The sequence below is a fragment of the Crocodylus siamensis genome, chromosome 12 (genome assembly GCF_052110815.1).
Source record: "Crocodylus siamensis isolate JL-2025a chromosome 12, ASM5211081v1, whole genome shotgun sequence".
In the NCBI taxonomy this organism is placed as follows: domain Eukaryota; kingdom Metazoa; phylum Chordata; order Crocodylia; family Crocodylidae; genus Crocodylus; species Crocodylus siamensis.
Window position 1 is genome coordinate 3,333,244 of NC_143406.1, and position 14,910 is coordinate 3,348,153.

Consider the following 14,910-nt stretch of genomic DNA (forward strand, 5'->3'; position numbering starts at 1 on the left):
GTGATTTTTTTTTTTTCTTTTTTTTTTTTAAATTAGATCCACAACAGTTCTTTTGTTTCCCAAGCTGAAGCGGGGGAACTAGCTGCTGTTTTGCACATAGTAAATCATCTTCTCTTGACCTGGAGAAAAGCTAGGACCATCCGTCAGAGGAGGAACTTGGAATTGGCTGGTGGGCGGCTCTCTGGTCATGAATGTTTGGTTTTTCCCATGACATTCTGCCTGAATGTGACTGTTTCGCCTTTAAATGCCTTTAAATATTGCATTTTAAATGTTGCATATACATATAAAATGCCTTTAAATATTGCATTTTAAATATTGCATATAAATGCCTTTAAATATTGCATTTTGCACATGCTTGGTAGAAGCCTCAGTTCCCCAAAGATTTTTCTTTCCCTGCTTTGACCGCTCCTGGCTGCTACAGGGCGAACGAAGGTGAGAGGGACAGAGGCGCTGGGAGTTGGAGTGACGAGGGGGCCTGGGACCAGTTGGGCCAGGAGACCGGGCTCGAGAAGGATGGAGTCCAGGCCGGGCTGTTTATCAAGCATTCAGCCTCGACAGTGATGAGGCTCGCTGAAAAGCCCAATGACATTCCTCAGCCTGCTTTCAGAGCGCGGTTCTGCGTCGCGCGCAGGATGTAAGGCCTGGGGCCACACACTGAACAGCGACAAGAAAACAGAGCGGCTGAAGAGCTGCTCATTAAGCAAGCGCCATTCAGCCTGTGCACCGAATGAGGCAGGGGTCCCGCAGAAAAAATACCCTGTGATTGTGTAATTAAAGCCCGCCACAGAATGCCTGAGCGCAAGGGGGCGAATTAACAGCGGCCTTAATTGAGGCACTTCCTAACTTTGCTGTGCTTGACTTTGCAACCTCAGGAGCGTCCTTTCAAGCCGGCGTTGTGCGCGTGCAATGTAAAGGGAGGGATTGTGTGCGGAGGCTGGTGGCCACAAACCCGCTCGGTGCCTTTCTGCTGCTTCAGGAGGGAGGGGCGTTCTGCGCTGGGTACGACGGCAGCCTCCGAATCGGAGATCGCAGCCCTGGAAAGGACGGTGGACCGTGGTGCTGGGGAAGCAGAGGGGTGGGGTGACCCACGTTTCAGGCGTGTCCTGTTTGCAGCGTGTAGTCACGGTGCGGGTTTTGTGGTTGTGCTTCATGCAGAAGCTGCGTTTACACAGGGATAATCAGTAATCACGTCGCTGGCAATGATAGCGCTCAACAGGTTGCTCGTCACCATGTTAAGCGCTTGTCCTGATGGGCTTGTGTAGCACGCGCTGTCCACGCCTGAGCCTTGCAGCAGGTATGAGCCGCTGCTTGGGCCTTTGGAAGTGTCCCTGTCCTGGAAAGCATGGCCAATTAGCGTTTGTTGGAGAACGATGCTTCGAAAACTTCCATCTCCTCACGTGCCCTCCAGCCTCACCACTGGCTGGGGGCCCGCAGCACAGATCTAGCTGGCAGCTGCAGCACAATGAGGAATGATTCATTTCCGCCGAGCCTGCCAGGGCCAGACCAAAGGATGTCATTAACTGGAGGCTTTGGAGATAGGCCTTTCCATTCTGAAAAGGCCTCAGAAATCGCAGCTCTCTTTCTGAGGGGCCCGTTGCTATCTCCCAATCTAGCAGGAGCCCCCTCCTTCCACGAGGACAAGGGGAATGCCGAGGGGGTGAGCGGCAGCATTATAGTGGCACGTCCAAGGGATGGCTGCAAATTAAATAAGAGACAAGGGGATGGTCGACTAATGCTGGCAGTAGCCTGGGTACTGCAAGGTCTGGAAGCAACTCCTGGCTCTGTCACAGGTTTTCCAAGTGCTCGTGGGTAACTCACTTATCTTCCCGCAGCTACAAGACAGCTGCCAAGGGCTGCTGGGAAGCGCTCAGATACTATCCCAATAGGGCCCTGATGAGAGCACTGTCTTGTAGAAAAGCAACGCGACAAGAGAGACCCCAGCCAGCTCAGGTCCCAGCAGCAGGGTAGCGGTGTTAGCGTGCCACTCCTCCCATGCTGAGAAGCACCGATCCTGTTTCCAGTACCCAAGGCAGGCTGAGTACCTTTGCAGGACACTGTATTGTCTAACCCCACGTATAGCTCGGAAACAAAATCGCATCCCTGCTGGAGGGCAGTGGGGCACGGGAGCCAGGGTCCAGAACTGGCAACGGGTTGTGAGCAGTTGGCCCTGTTTGGGCCGCTCAGGACCATCTCGAGTGAAAGCGTGAGCGCCGTTCCAAGAGCTGACCCATTCTGCACCATCTACCAGCTAATTGCACTTAACCGGCTCACTGGAAGCCACCAGTAAACTCCCCTGGCCTTCAACGGGTCAGGGTTTCCATCTCTTGACCCGCGATGATTTCCAGATTGAATCGAATGCCCTTATGTTGCAAGGCAAGTGATTGCTTGTCCTCTAATCGCTAGTGCTGCAAGCTCGTCTGGGATCAGGGAGTGAAGGCAGAGTCCTTCTACCTCTCGAGGGACACCTCTAACAGGGGCCGTGCAGTCAGGAGGTGGATGGTAGGAGCACCGAATCAAGGGGAGGCTCCTCGTGTCCATGCAACGGGGGCCAGTTCTGCAGGGCCAGTCTGTAAAGGCTCAAGACATACAGGGACTCTGGGGAAAGGGCTTTTGCTGCCCATCTGTGCCATGCATCACGCTGCTACGTTCCTCCGTGCTGCGGCCGGACAAGCAGCAAGCACCCAGCCTCTGACGCATCCTGGCCCTTGTCTTCCAGCTCTGCTGATGCACTTTTCATGACAGCTGCCTGCAAAACCTGCAGCGGGGTTGACACTGGGACACTTTACCTGCTGCTGAGTTCAGGACAGACAATCCCCTGGGTGGGCACAGCCTGCCTTCCTCTCAGCCCTGCCAGGAGAAAGCCATCATGCACCCATCCAGCCCAGCCAGCTTTCCAAGGCTTTCCTAGTATCATGGGGCTGGAAGGGACATCAGGAACTCACCTTTCTCAAGGACACATTGTCCCTGATTGAGGCACCCCAGATGCCTCCTTCCAGCCTCTTCCTCCCTTCCCTGTCTCCCATCCCCACTCTTTTTCCCCTTCCTGCCTTCCTTCCATCCCCTCTTTACCTCTTCCAGCTTGGGGGTGCTGGCTAATTACCAGAAGAAAAGCCACTTAGCATGTAGAGTAGCCCCGCAGCATCTATTAAAATTAAAAAAAAAAACACCAGCAAAAACAACCTCCCCCCTCCCCACCAAACCTTCCAGGCTCTGCCTCACGTTCACTTTTTGCAGCTTTAAACATACATGCCTCTCTGGAGTGAATTAAGAGGCCCTGCTGAGAGAATAATCCTCTGCAGCGGGGAGAGAGGGGGGTCCGCAAAGCAGCTTTATTGCTGAGGCACTGGGACGGAACATATCGGGTTTTTACCATGTGTTTAGACTTCAGCCAGCATCTTAAAAGTTGCTACCTCATGCATGTCGATAGCCCAGGCTCCACGTCCCTGCTGGAGAGGCCTGTGATGGAGAGGGGGGCCGTGATGATAGACATTTGGAGAGACCGTTTTCCAATAGCACTGCCTCACCGGGGTTCCTTGCGCCGCCGGCAAAACCCTGCAGGACTCAGAGTGCCCACGTGACGAGTCGAACGCTGCGGGGTGGCGCGGCCTTGGCATTGACAGCAGCTCGAATTCAGCGAACCTGATCCTCTCAAGTCACCAGTGTCCTTGGGAGGCAACACTGATGCACTGCTGTGCAAAGCCAACACTGAATGCCACCCGTGCAGCAGCCATAGCCTCCCCTCCTCATAGGGGCCATCTGAAGATAACGAGGTGCCCCTAACAATCATGCAGGCTGTGAGAGGACATGGGATTAAAAAGTCCTGACCTAAAAACCTGCGGAAGGAGTTCAAATGGGGCAGGAGCATCTTTGGTACCTCTCCATGTGCCCAAGCTCACCCTAGAAGCTGAAGCAAGATGGCTTTACCCCTTGGTGAAACCAAGCTAATCCACTATGGTTTAGCTTTCACTTACCGTGGGGTAAGAACCAGCCAACAGACAGTTACCGGCATGTCTACATGGGTATTTACGCACATCTAACCTTAATGCACCTTTGCTTAAGGTGCATTAAGGTGATTTAGGCACATGTCTACACATAGATACACTAATATGCATTATGGCGCATTAAATTTTGGTGCAAATAACTACGTTGCATTAGTGCACCTGCAGATGAACTAATGCCCATTAACTCTGCATGTATCCACTGACACACACTGTGTTAATTAATGCACATTAGCATGTCTACACATGCACTAGTGCAGCTTAGCTAGTTGCACCTAAATTTGATACCTACTTTATGCAGGTATCAAATTTAGCCTAAAATTGCCATTTTTAAGGTGCATGAAGGGTATGTGTCTCACACCCTTAATGTACCTTAAAAATGGTGATTTAAGGCTAAGTGCACTTAAAAGAGGCACATGTTGATGCACTCACCATGAAGCAGCTGAGGCCCAGTAAGTCTCTATCCCTTTTAACTTGCTGTAATGTGCTGGTTTGCTATGGCAGTGATGACCAGATTTTTTTTTTAACACCTCTGACTCTCAAAGGCTCCTGCACCCTTGACTGAAGCTAGTTACACGGGCCCAAAAATACAGCACCTGGCTTTGAGGGCTCTTCGCTTGCAGAAGGGGGACGAAATATTCATTAGCAGGAGAAGAACATGAGCAAATATCATTAAAGCTACGGAGCACATTACAAAAAATGATCTGCCCCTAACTTACCCCTTCCCCAGAATATTAAGAGCAGACAAACCGCCGAAATGAAATTAAGAAGCAGTAAATTCAGAACCAATAAAAGGAACTACTCCTTTAATGCTGTGTGTAGTCAACCTGTGGGATTTGCTACCATAGGTGGTCAATTCTGTAGCTGGATTTAAAGAAGGCCTGAATAATTTTATGACCACTAATAACATTTGTAGCTATGCAAGCTAAGATAATAAGGGCAATCAAATCTTATGCTTCAGGGCATAAAATGATCACCCACAGGGAAGAAGGAGGAATTTTTCCTCCATGTACAATATTGCACTGTTGAGTAGGTACATTATGGCTTTCATTTTCTTTCCTTTGCAGCATCAGGTGCTGGCCTTTCTTCGAAGGCTGCAATATCCGATTGCTGTCGTAGACCGTCACGCCTTTTGCACAATGCCAGGGTGATGCAGTTTGCAGGCAAGACAAGAGCAGGGCCCTAATGTCTTGACTTCTCCTCCTGTGTCTAAACCACCTTTCTTCCATAAGAGGAAAATAGAAGGGGGGCATTACAACAGATTACGGAGTTAGGAGATTGTTAGCCCTTTCCTTTACTTCCTTCCTTGTCAGGAGTGTACAGAGAGCAACATTTCTCCTTTCTGATCAGCGTTTCTTCTGCAGAGACAAAAAGGAAGGATTTCCCAGTAGGTGGGAATGACTTTCACTCTCCAAGTCCATTGCAAGTAAGGCCAATAGCTGCATAATTAAAACCTGACAAGTCTTAAGTCAGCAGAGATGCTTTACAACTCCCTCCAGGCTGGTTCGAAATTCACTGCTCTCGGCATTAGGTAAAGTTTCCTTCCTCCAGACAGGACCTCTAATTGCATGTGATAAGTGACTTTGCGGTCTGTGGCGCACAGGTGCATGGGGTGGGGGGGTTGTAAGGGAGTGAAGCAAGAGGAGCAGGCAGCAAGGGGCCAGGCAGTCACGTGATGAAGGCTGCACTGTAGCACTTGTCACCAGTCCCAGGTGACGGCATAATTTCCCTGCTCCCATATGGCCAGTGCTAATTGCTGACAAGAAACTGCGCTGCCTGGAGTCTCTTATTAGAACCTGTCTGGGATTCGCCGGGTACAGGAGAAACGCCTGTTTTGACAACACACCGGGGACCCAATCCTCACGCTGGAATAAATGAGGGTAGCTCCTCTGATGCCAGAGAAGCAATGCAGATTTATGCTGGCGGTGGATCAAACTGAATTTCTGCATTGGTTTCCTGGAAATCGCAGCCTGGAAGAGCTTCTTAGACCTCCTGCTCTCTGCTGTGCCTGACCTGAGGTGAGGTAGAGCATGGGCGTATGAAGGCTGTGGTGCCTTCTTGTGAACTGCCCCACGTTTAAGAGCTTTGGATGAGTTCTGCCTTGATGGGTTGGATGTCATGTCTGCTGGGATGGCTGCATACAGAGCCATCTAGGCCTCTTGTCACTACTGTAATATAAGCAGTCACTCCTAGTGCTCCTTGGAGGAATCACGTGGTGCTTCCATTTCATTCTTGCTTAAATGGAAACAAAGGGAATCAAACCAGGTTTGGCTGCAACGTTAAACTGGTGCAGATCATCCACAGGGCAGCTCCTCCACAGCCAGGGCAGGCGAGAGGCTAGAGCAGTCGGGTTACTGGAAACTCTCATGCCTCCTCCCCACACTGGTATCTGTATGTCCTGTGCATTGCCACCACCCATCCATCTCCCACGTCACCTTCGGGAGAGATTGCAGTCTTGTCCTCCTGAGAGCTGCAGGCTCACTGAGGAGCCCCTGCCACACCAGGTTTGGTGAGGGGTGAGGGCAGATGGTCCCAAAGGAGGCAGCTTTGAACGTCTCCTCTTGGGCGGTGAGCTTCTGTTGTCCATCAGAAAGGAGAAGAGTGGCTTTTATTCCAAAGTGACTGCTCTCTGCGACAGTGCTGTTGTTCCTGGAGATGAACGGAGTTCTCTGCTTGGAGACCCTCCTTCCCACCAGCTGTCATGTGGCAGGACCTCTCCGTTTCCCCCGAATACAGAGGTTTTGCCTGGCCAGGGGCAGGTTCGATAGATCCAGCCACTAGGAAATGCCTGGAGGAAGGCATCTAAGTTGGTCCAGCAGAATCAGCAGCCTCATTGAGCGTGCATCCTCAGCATCCCGCAATGGGCTCTGCTGTGGGGATGCCAAAGTCCCACTTAGAAAGATGGAGGCGGTATCGCCAGTAATAAGAACTGGTCTTGTGAATCAGGCCTCGCCACCCTGCCACAAGTGGCAAGTCTTAATTCAGTTTTCTCCCTCGCAGTAAGGACCTGCACCCCCTGCTTCAGAAGCCATGCAGAAGACAGCATCATGGTCCTATGAACAGGCTGTGCTTTATGGTGCTTCCAGGCTGCCATGGATTTCCCTATTGCCTGAGTCACTAAATACGTCGCAGAAACAAACCTGTCTCTTTACCTGGCTTCCAGTCCCAGGCAGGAAGGGGAAACTTTTTTGCTCTGGAACATGGGAGCCCTGCAGTCACTCGTAGCCAGGATATCATCTCAGCACCCACTTCCCGGTCCTCATGGACAGAGGCCAGGCTTCTGATGCCAGCGGCTGCACCTGCAACCTCAGCAAAGTCTTTGTGGCAAGCAGACTTTGTGGAGATCCCCACGGTATTCTTTCTTGCTGATGCTATAGCCCTTATAATCCCACAAGCTTTTTGTTGGGAAGACGATTTCCCTTAGGATTAACGCAGTGACAGACTAGCTGCTCTCCAGAAGTTGGGAACGTAGGTGGATTCTGCATTTCCACCCCCACCCTACTCCAGGGGAGCTCACGAGCTGGCAAAGAAGAGAGGAAATGGCAAATCATCTCTCCTGTGATCTTCAACGCTGTGCAATTTGCAGAGCCACTCGTGCCCGGTGTGTGAGGGCTCCCAGTGGAGGGGCGCAGGGTTCCTCCTCCCCACTTCCAGGTCTCACCGACTGGGCAAATCACTCTGGAAAAGTCGAGCGCCAGTTGATCGTGGTCAGTCCGGTCCATCCTCTGAACCCACAGAGTTTGGGGCATCTCTGCTGGCCGCTTTGGCTCTAGGATCGGGAGCCTGTGCCCCATGGCTCCAGGTCTGAGTCTCTGCCACCCGCGCCATGCCAGCCACCCAGCCAAATCGTCCTGAGTTTGCTACTTCTCACCAGGCCAAGCCCTTCCCAAGGGAGATATTTGGAGCGGAATGAAACTGCCGGCATTAGTGGAAGGGAAAACCCTTCGCAGAGTTTTTCTCTGCTCCGTCCATTTGAAACCACCGCCCCCTCCGTTCCTGCTGCGACAGAATCACCTAGTTTTTGGGAGGCTGTGCAGAATCTGAGTTAGGCACTTAAATGCAGGCATGGCATCGGAGAGGGGGTGCTACCTCTGCAGCACTTACATCCGCTGAGGGAAATGCTACAAGGGGAGCGTTGTCAGGAGAGATGAGGGAACGTGCTTAGCTCTGTTTTGGGGGAGATGAGGCCACGCCGGTGGAGGGGGAGGGAGAGCCACGACACGAATGCAAGGCATCGCGGGAGGCTCATTGGCGTGGGAGATAATGCACCTCCCTGGGTGCGACGACAGCAGGGGGCAAAACGCTTCCCCAGGCACACGTGTTATCTCCCAGGAGCACGCGCACACCTTGGCATGTCATTTAATTAGCACGGTGCTGCGACGCAGCTGCCAGGATGAGTTCTCGCCTGTTCAGGCCTTCCCGTGCCCATCGCCGCAGTTTCCGAGTGGTTCCGTGAGCACGTCAAGCATCGCTATGAGCATGTATACCTGGGGTAATAGGAAAGGAGTAAGGGCTTGAAGCAGTGATTTGGGGGCTTCTTTAGGTTCACGGTTGCCTGTGAATGCACGAGACTGAACTCAATGACTAAGGAGCCCCCTTCCAGTCCCTTGCTGTTGTATCTGCCCTCCGGTTGCAGCCTGGGTCATGATGACTCGAGTCTTTGGAGGGTCAGGGGAAAATATAAGGGAAAGCAAATGAGGCAATCCAAACTGTGGGGCTATGGGGATATGGGAAGGCTCATGCTGGCACCCACCAGTACAGACTTGAGGCCCTGAATTCAAGGGGTGTCCTCCAGCCCTGGCATGGACTGCTTTGACATGTACACTTGCTCCCAGGGCATCCCTGGGTCCCTGCAAGATGCCAAGCTCCATCTGGCTGCAGAGGGACCTTCTGGATTTGACCTTCTGGACTGCCCATTACTTCCAATGGATGCTTCACCAATGAACTATGCTGATCAAGCCCCTTTCTGCCTGTCGGGCACCTGGGAAATGACTGGGCATCTGCTCACATGGGCTCCAACCCACAGCACCAAGGAAACAAGGTGGCTTTCGTTCCGTTGGAGACGTGACGGGCTAGCTGGCAGTGACCGAGCCCAAGGGTTTTGAAAGGGCAAAAGATGATTGGAGGACTTGGGATTCCCTTTCCGCACCAATCAGGCCCCAGAGACTCACCCCCCCCCCCCAGTGTCCTGATTGGCCCCTTGGGTCACCTGGAGGGGGATAAAAGGGGCAGCGTGGGCTGACTCAGGAGAGACCAGCGAGGGACAAGAAGGAAGGAGCTTCACAGTGCTGGCAAGAGCTGAGCCAGCGGGGCAGGAGCAGTGCCCCGGAATAGCCTGAAAGAGCAGGGCCTGCAGGCAGCAGTGGGACCCTCAGCAGCGTGGCGTGCAGCCGGCAGGAGAGGCCCCCGCCGGGCTCCAGGATCCCCCAGGAGAGGCTGCGGCCAGCAGGAGAGGCTCCCCCGCTCCAGCCTGGATCCGTGCAGCAACCTGAGAGGTTCCCAGCTCTGCTTCCAGCTCCTCCAGTCAGAGGCCAGGCAGCTCAACGTGAGGCCGGGGCTCCGGGAAGGTCAAGACCCCTTGCAGGCTAGAGCAGTGCCACCAGAAGTGGCTGTGTGGCAGCGATCCTGCCTACTACATGGGTTCAAGTCCCAGCTGAGGTGACTTGGGGTGAGTGAGCTAACAAGAAGCAAATCTTCTTGCAGTGGAAAGGGGCCCTTGTGTTCTTCCCCCCTTTATCCCCCTCCAGGTACCAAGGCCCTATGTTTCCTTGTCATTTGACATTTTGCAGCTTGTGCCTTTTTATATTTCACCAACCCATATCGTTTGTTCTGCTGTTTGTATTTAATATTTTGTTAACCCTGTTTTTTGTCAATGATTGTAAGTGTCTAACCTTTGTTGAATCCTGCCTCCTTGGGGCGTTGTAGTGTCCTCTGTACCCTCTGAGTTATGCCTGTTATGTTCCCAGTATTAAAAGGAACATGGTTAAGTCCCCATTGGTGGTCTGGCTCTGCTCTACAGGGGCAGGAGAGTCCCTACACCTCCCACAGCGCTTGTGCACCTGCTTTGATCCCTTCAACTGGAGAGGGGGTACCTCTTGGAGTACCGCCCGGGTTACAGAGGCATCAGGATAATTGCAAGACGCTTCCTCTCTTGGCTTCCTCATCTGCTGCCTGGAGCCTCCTCAACTCATCTGTGCCAACCAAGCCCCCATTGCTGCTTCTGCTTCCCTATGTCTCATGCCTCCTCCCTCTGTTCAGAGGTGCCGGCACCTTCTCCACCAGTTGCATCTGCTGGGTATTTGCATGTTCTGCGATTTGCATACGTTCTTAACGAGCTTGCGTTTGCTGCTGCGCCTCCTCGGAGAGCAATTTGTTGGAAACCTCAAAGCCCCAATCTCATCAAGGCTGATAACGACCTACAAGGGAAGGGGAGCTTCCACCTGCTGCTGCTTCCAGCCAACAAGCCCCCTCCTGGTTCCCATCCATTTGCTTTTGGCAGCTGATGCACTTTGCTCACCAAGGCGGCCCGGAGAGACAGACGGGAGAGGAGCTCATGGGACAGGTGGACGGAGGGTGCTTCGAGCCACGCGTGATGCTGCGGCAATGATACCGGGATGGAAAGTGGTGTTGTTTCATTTGGTCCGAAGCTTGTGGCAAGGGGGAGATAACAGCCCTTGGTAAGTAAGTCCCACACCTGAGGCTGGAGGATACCGGCTCGCATGCACTGAAGATCAGTGGATTCATGCATCTTCTGTCGACTTTAAATGGAGCCAAGTGCAGTGTCTGCAGCTACACAGACAAAATACAGCGGTGAAGGAGCTTGCAGAAAGCTGCCAACGCAGAAGCCAGCTGTCCTGGCTCGGACGGCTCTCCGGTACATGAGAGTGACTGCATCAGGGATGTTCACAGGGTCAATTTGGCAACCAGGAGACTGAGATATGGTTTGAATTCTTCCCACATATGCAAGAAATTTGATTCATCACGGCCTTGCTCCAAATGTCCTATCATGTATTATTACTGCTGTGGCCCCATCTGGGATTACAGGCCTATTATGCAAGGGACTGTATTTAATCAGCCTGGGACAATGCCAATCCAAAGAGAGACACTGGGTTATAAATAATAACTGGACCTCTTGTTTGTCTAGGGCAATCAAAACACATTCACATCTGCAATGAACCCAGCTAAACACTCAGGGGGGAGGCCCTACTCTGGGAAATCACACATTTTTCAGGAGACAAGCGGAGCAGAAAATCTTTGTCGGTACGAACCGAGGAAGCTTCCCACACTGCAAGCGCCTGATGTGGAACAGGAGCACTGAATCACGGAGAAGTCAGCACATGGCCAAGGGTGAATAGATTAGCTCTCCTTATGCTGCGAAAACAATGAGGCATCATACTGGCGGCTCTTTAAAAATCAAAGTAAAGCACAGGAGACACCGATCAGGAGAGTGCTGCGCAGAACCATTTGTATTCTGGTTTTGTGCTTGCTAAATTATTTTATTAGGAGGGTGAGAAAACTAGAAGCCTTTGAAATCAGGTGCATCTTTGCTGGAGCAAATGGCTGCCTCTCCGGAAATCCAGCTACCGAGGCCTCTATCAGAGCAATATGTACCGGAGCCAGAGTTGCTTGATGCAAACTCGCACAACGGCGTTCGCGTCAGTGGAGCCCTGCTGATTTCCAGCAGGTGAGGCGCAGGGTGGCTGCATTCAGCAGCAGGGTGGCTGCATTCAGCAGCTTAGCAGTCAGTGTTTGGTTCGAGGCGGAGACTGTCCCATTGACAATGGTGGAGTTGCTCTGGTTGGTGCCAGCTGAGGATCAGCCCTGTGCCAGCACTACCAGCTTGCAGGCCCGTGGCGTATTCTGCAATGGGGCAGGATTAGTAACAGCTTTTGGCCTTCAGGGACTCCTCCAGGGCCTGGCAGGCTGAGCACCACCTCTTCGTTTTCATTCGGGCCGACCTCCCAACCAAGCAAGGCTGCGCCAAGGACCCAAGGACTGCGCCCTGCGTGAAGAAGCACGAAGCTGCGTCACCTGCAGTCTTGGTACCACCAACCAGAGACCAGCGGTCGTCTTGCGGTACTGACTAGGGAGCACTGGCGGTCCCGCACTACCAATCAGAGGGCTCTGGTGGTCTCGTGCCACCGATCACAAATCACTGTCAGCCCACTTCGAGGGCACGAGTGAGCCTTCCCTACCAGTCAGGGATTGCCACCCCATCAAGCGGAGCGCTAGCGGTCCGCTGTTTCCAATCCAGGCTGCCTGTATTGTGTCTTCAGTAATACCTCCCTCCTGCTGCTGGATGAAGCCAGTGCCCTAATCCCTGCTTTTCACACCATGAGCCAAGCCTGTATTATTTCACAGATTTCATAGACATCAGGGCTGGGGTCAAATCGAGGTCACTGAGGTGGGTGTTTTTGCAGCCGTTTTAACTTAAGAGATCATCAAGCTTCGGTGCACCCTGCCCGCAGCGGGCATCAGAGCCAGGTTCGTGCAGGCTATGTGTTGGCCCACGATACGTGGCTGTTGTCTTCACGTCCCGGCACAGAAGTGGCACATGCCGCCAGGGGACACCTGGATGAAGGAGCAGCAAGGCCATCACCTCCTCCAGGCTGGACAGTGCCTTGAGACCTCTGTCCCTGCCCAGGCTAACAGCATAGACCGCGGCTGCCAACAGGTCGGGCTGGGAGGCCCGAGCAGCTCACGTGCCCTTGCACAAAGCTTTCTCCCCGCGGATCCTGCTGCTGTGATTAACAGGCAGGAGGAGACACCTGCGCGGGGAATTAGGACCCTGCAGCACAGGGGCTGAGCTCCCCGCCGAGCAGCTGAAACATAAAAGGAGGCATTGCTGCTGAACAGAGACGGCAGTTTGTGTTTATCTCTCCTGTCATTTACGGGCCCGGGCTCGGCTGCTGTTACTGCTCAGTTCAATATTTAATTTTCACATAAACCAGAGGCTTGTTGCTTTTTTTTTTCCCCCCCTCCCCTGTTTTCTTTAATTCCCTCTGGCTGAGGCTGCCGATCTGCTGGGCTTTTATTGTGTTCCCTTTCATGGGATTTTTTTCTGGGAGACGGGAGGGCCCTTCTTCCGCAGACATCAGAGTCTGGCTCAGCTTTCGGTCCCCCTGCTCCTCTTCTGCTCTGGTGCCTGGCATTTTACCTGGCACCTCCTGTCGCCTGGAGGATGCGGAAACAGGGGGGTGAGGGCATCATGCAGTATTGCCCACATGTAATGAGATTAATTGGATTGCATGAGCGTATCAGAGAGACGCAGGGAACGTACGTCTAGGTGCCGGGTGGCGATGGGCAGTGACTTTAATGGTGCAAACCCTAGGTGTCAGGTAGCCACAGGAAGCACGTTGGGGCTACAGCACTATTGCTGTCAGACACTTGCTCAAGTCATCCTGGTTGAAGCTGGAAGAGGACCCATGTCCAAAAGTTTTCCAAGTCCGACAGCATTGGGTTGGGGTTCAGCCCGTTTTAGAGGTAGCACCATGCTGCAAAGCTCACAACCCATCTTGACCGAGCTGCAAAGTCTGGGGGAGTTTGCAAAATGTGTGTTTGGTTGGGGTGTAAGCCTTACATATCTGTAACTCCATCGGCTTCAGTGGGGCAACTTATTGTGCACATTAGTGTCACATCCACTGGGTTCCAGGTCTAGCTCATACACAGGAGCAGAGACAGCTCCGCAGCAGATGCAAAGCAATGGCTTTCCATTGATACCAGTTTACATCAGCTGAGAGGAGAGACCATTGCCTGTGACCAGGCAGCTCACAGTCCCAAGAGAGAAAGCCACATTGGGGTGTAGGAGGCAAGAACAGCAGGAGAGGAGAATGAGGCACTGCTCATTAACCCTCCTGTGGGCCTCCACATTCCCAGCTGTAAATGGGCATTAATAGCACCCCCAACCTCCCTGAGACAATTTCACTGTTAGCATCTGTGAGATCCTTGGTCAGAAGAGGCTGCTGTGCGTTGCCGCTTAACCCTAAGTGTCCAAAACGCAAGAGCCACATTGCCAAAACTCCCAAGAGAGGCTTTAAAAATAACTTTAAAAAAAAAATACCCTGAAGCGCACGGTGCTTTTTCTTTGTACACTGGTTTCAGACATTCGAGGGAGAGGAGGTGCCCTGGGACAAGCACTGGGAAGATGGCCCCCGCAGCCCCAAAGGCCCCACATTAGCCGAAGCACGTTGGAGCCCACGTCTGAGGGTCCTAGGACCCCATAGGGCTGAGCCATGGGGGCTGTTTGGAGCTGCCTGTCAAGGAGCTGTGGGGAAGGGGGGGGACATTTGCCGCGATGCAGTGACTCACACGTTTGAGTAATACGGTAACGGTGGGGGAGGCAGTCGCATCCCTCTCGGAGCAGGCTGGGATGTGTCACCGGCTGTACGACTGCAAACTGCTATTTGCCCATGAACTTGACTAATTGCACACGCTGCAAACACCTGCTCAGCAGCAGGACTGGGGGCGGGCGGGTGTGCGGAACAGGCGTGGGGGGTGAGGACGGAGCAAGGAGGCCTGGGGGGTGTGCATGGGCACAGCGCACATGGGGACGCTGCTTGTTGTACGTGTGTCCATGGGACGTGCGGGTGTGCAGGGCAGCGCTGCAAATGTGCTTTGCACAGAGGTGCGTGACGTGCCCCATGTGTCTCAGGGTTTGGGTGGACCAGTGCCATGCTGCAGTGGGTGCGTGTGTGTTGGGGAATATCTCCGCACATGAGTGTGTTGCCCTGGGGCAAGTATGTGGGTGTACGTGTGACATACAGGTATATGGCGTGTCTCTTCTCCATCTTCATCGTTGTAGGGCCCGGCCGCTGTCTCAGCCGGTGACGCTCTGGGGACAGGACTTATACAATCTGTCTGCTGGGGCTCGGGGCACATTACCAGGTCACTCACCCTGTCTTTCTCCCCGACA

The 14,910-nt window shown here is 53.1% G+C and overlaps 1 protein-coding gene across 1 annotated transcript in view; it reads left to right on the forward strand.

Annotated features, from left to right (window-relative positions):
• IGSF21 (immunoglobin superfamily member 21) overlaps window positions 1–14,910 on the forward strand; it is a 210,319-nt gene that overhangs the window by 163,922 nt on the left and 31,487 nt on the right. The gene's annotated exons all lie outside the window — the stretch shown is intronic.